This window comes from Marmota marmota, unplaced genomic scaffold (assembly GCF_001458135.2).
Source record: "Marmota marmota marmota unplaced genomic scaffold, marMar, whole genome shotgun sequence".
NCBI classification, from domain to species: domain Eukaryota; kingdom Metazoa; phylum Chordata; class Mammalia; order Rodentia; family Sciuridae; genus Marmota; species Marmota marmota.
In genome coordinates, this window is record NW_025999982.1 from 9,539,486 (window position 1) to 9,542,868 (window position 3,383).

A 3,383-nucleotide genomic window follows, 5' to 3' on the forward strand; every position below is an offset into this window, starting at 1 on the left:
GTTCATGCTAATGGTGGGGGGGGGGCGGATGGAAAAAGCTTTTCAGAAGTACAACATTCAACCTGGACCTTAGGAAATATGCAGGATTTTGACCCATGGAAAGGTAGGGAAGAAAGATCTGGGCTGCAGAAAAAGTATTGATATGATCGGGGCCCAGAAGTGACCCTGTTTTGAGAGTTAGGGTGCCAACCCAAGGCCCTCTTTCAGATTCAGCAAAGACACTGTCACTTGGAAGTACTAGATACTTTGGCCTGTACCTTTCTCTTTTTTCCACCTCCTTTTTTACTTTACCCCTTCGACTTCATCCAAGTTCTTTCCTCCTTCACTACTATCCCAACATCCACCTGAAAATTTTCTTGTGGGTGTTTTCTTCAAATAAATTGTGACATTACAATCATAAAGACACATTTGAAAAACTTAAGGTTTTAAATAACACAATTTTTATAACCTTGATTGAATATTTCTCCATTTAAAAACATTCTGGGGCTATAGTTCAGTGGTAGTGTGTGCTTTGTCTGCACTAGGACCCAGGGTCCATCCCCAACACTGCAAAACAGAAACAAAATGCTGGCTTTGCTCCCCACTGACCAAAGGGGAGACCAGAGGCCTTACTATTTAGCTTTTCCCTCCAGGATTCTGGCAAACTTGGATAATATATCATAACAGTGAGGCCTATTCTAGGATGGAGAGGATACCACCAGGTTTGAGTGACCTAAGGAAATAAGAAACCCAGGGACCAATTCTAACTAGAAGTTTCAAGAGGTTGCAATTTGCTGCAAGAATGAGCTGACTGGATCAACTATCCTTCTAAAACTGCAGGATGTATCAAGACTTGAACAACCCAATGATCTGTACTCTCTATTCCTCCCAACTTGGGAAACTCCAGGAAACTGACTTCCATATGCAGCTCTTACCTCACCCAGGCCATTGGGGAGCTGACCATGGGAGGGGCATGGGGAAGGATTCCCACTTTATTCCCCCTGTCCTTGGTGGGGTATCATGGCAAACAGCCTGCAGAGAAGACACCTGGATCCCTCTGGGTCACACCTGGGGCTCACCTAGCATAGAAAACAGAGACCACAGAAAACAGAGATTAATGGAAAACTCCTATCCTCACCCCAACTGATAATGAAACTGAACTGTTATCATCCATTCCATCTGGACATCTGTTCTAGATCCCAATGGGACAGAAACACCTATAAAGAAAGATCATGGGACCACAAATTCTAAGCCCCATAGGCTCAGAGAGGGAGAGACTCCTCTGGCATCAATTTGAAGTCTGAGACACCCAAGATGTTCCAAGACCTCCAGGTTTATATTCCCCTGTCAGTGCTATTACAAGCAACACCCAAAACAAGGCCTTACTTTTGCAAAGAATTTTAACTCTACAAAGAACTTTCTTAAAAAGTACATTATAATGTACTAGAAATAGCACTGGCTTAAGATTCAGGAAACCAATATCATAGTCTGTTTTGTTGCTACCAAATATCTGGGAGACTATCAAGTCAATTCCCCACTACCCCATCCCCAACTCCTACTCGAGGCCTTAGTTTTTAGGGGAAACACTGGAAAACTGTGGCACTCATAGCTTCAATAACTTCTAGAGGTAAGTATGTAAGACCAACATCACTAAAATGGACAGTTTCCTCTTCCAGGACAAGCTTCTTCAATCGCACATTTTGAAGCTGGACTGAATTTCTGTTCCCCAAACTCTGAAAAGTCCAATTTTAACAAAAATATTAACAAGCCAAATTTGAGAGCATCTGCACCCCAGGTAGAAAAGTCAACAAACTAAGACTCTGAAGACTCTCAAAATCCCCACCCTCCTGCTCTGGAAAAAGTATTTCCCAGGGACACAGTGCCCTGCATCTTTGCACAACTCCTAGGTAAAAGGACCCCCACCCTCTTAGTGTGGTTTATTCTCTGGGAGGAAGGAGGAAGGAGGAAGCAGGCCAAAGGAGATGTGCATAGCCTAAAGATAGATTCCTGGGAAAACATTGGAGCTTAAGCTATCAGAGGGAGTGAGGATTGTGTGTGAAACCAAGAACTACGGGGTGCAAGTGGGGGAAGGGTTGTACTTTTCCTGTCTCCATCTTTTCCATCAGATGATGTTTGGACATATCATTAGATAACCCATTGAGAGGAGATTCCATTGGGCGGGAAGGATGGGGGAGGGGGCTCCCATCTAGGATAGGTATGGAGTGGGGACTGGAGTTAGATGGGGTTATGGTGACTGAAATGCATGCATGCAAAGGAGGGACGTGGGCAAGAATTGGATTTGAGCATGGTGCAAAGAAAACAGAAGATATGAAGGCTCGATCTGAGAAATTTCAGGGAAGTGGAAGCATTTGGGGACATTCAGAACGGTGGGTCCGTACGCGTTTCAGGGGATTCGTAAAGTGATCAAGGGGTTTTGAGGGCTACAGGAGATGCGAAGGTGTGACGGGGGAGGGGGAGAGGGTAGGGTCTGGGGAGTAGGCGGCAGATTTGGCAACAGGGTTGTCAAGGGGTTATTTCTAGGGACCCGCAAGGAATGGGAAGGTCGGGGCCGCGCACCGTGCCTGGATCCCCGCCCCCAGCCCTGGGGACTCCACCGCCCGCTTGCCCGGGGCTTCCTAGGGAGGGAGCGGAGACTGCGGCGCGGCGCGACGCGGCCTCAGTAGAGCCGCCTTGTCCCCGCCCCGCCGCGCCCCGACTCACATCGCCCCTCGGCCCGGGCGGCGCCGGGCCCCGCTCCCGGGTCCCGCTGCAGTAGCCGCCGCCCGCCCGGAGCTAAGGCCTCCCCGCCCCGCCCCGCGGCCGCGGGGTCGGAGGTCACCAGCAGCACCAACGAGACGCTGCGGGCGGGCGGACCCGAGCGGGGGCGACCGGCGCACAGCCTAGAAGGTCCCTTTGGAGGACTTTGCAGTCGGGAACAGGGAGCATGCGCAGACGCCAGAGGGCGCTCCCGGTCAGCGGCTGGAAACCCTGGCGGGAGCGGGGCGGGACCTGAAGCGAAGACGGGGCTGAGCAGGCAAGAAAGATAGGGGAGAGTGTCCCAGGGAAAAAAAGGGAGAGAGCGGGACCCTAGAGGGCTGAGGAGAGGAAAAACGGCGGGAGGACCAACGGGGACAAGAAGACGGGAACGGGAGGGAAGCACACCGAGAGGGGTAGGGTTGGGACCAGAGGGGAGGTCTGAGGGGACCTGGGACCTTCCGGGGGGCAGAGGCTGCAGACTCCGCTGTGCGCTTTCTTTCTCCGCGCGGCTAAGAACCTGGGCGGAGTCCCGGCGCAAAGCCCACGCATGGCGAGGGCAGGGCAGCCTGCTCTGTCTCCACCCTGAGATCCCATGAATGCTCTTCTTAAGTCCCCCTCCCCGCGGCGCCCCTCTCCACCAGCCGGAC

The 3,383-nt window shown here is 51.5% G+C and overlaps 2 protein-coding genes across 8 annotated transcripts in view; one reads left to right on the forward strand and one right to left on the reverse strand.

Moving 5' to 3' along the window:
- The window catches only part of Frs3 (fibroblast growth factor receptor substrate 3), a 9,361-nt gene extending 6,399 nt beyond the window's left edge, over positions 1-2,962 (reverse strand). The window contains exons 1-2 of one of the 5 annotated variants that reach the window (XM_015487715.2): positions 2,701-2,834; positions 915-1,058 (exon numbers count right to left, since the gene is read on the reverse strand). The gene's annotated coding sequence lies outside the window, so the exon portion shown is untranslated. Of the gene's footprint in view, positions 1-914; positions 1,988-2,556; positions 2,670-2,700 lie in introns of those variants that run through there. The other 4 variants (XM_048805304.1, XM_048805303.1, XM_048805301.1 and 1 more) reach the window with 4 other exon arrangements.
- Prickle4 (prickle planar cell polarity protein 4) overlaps positions 2,839-3,383 on the forward strand; it is an 8,908-nt gene continuing 8,363 nt past the window's right edge. The window contains exon 1 of one of the 3 annotated variants that reach the window (XM_048805305.1): positions 2,839-2,950. The gene's annotated coding sequence lies outside the window, so the exon portion shown is untranslated. Of the gene's footprint in view, positions 2,951-2,999; positions 3,150-3,383 lie in introns of those variants that run through there. The other 2 variants (XM_048805306.1, XM_015487716.2) reach the window with 2 other exon arrangements.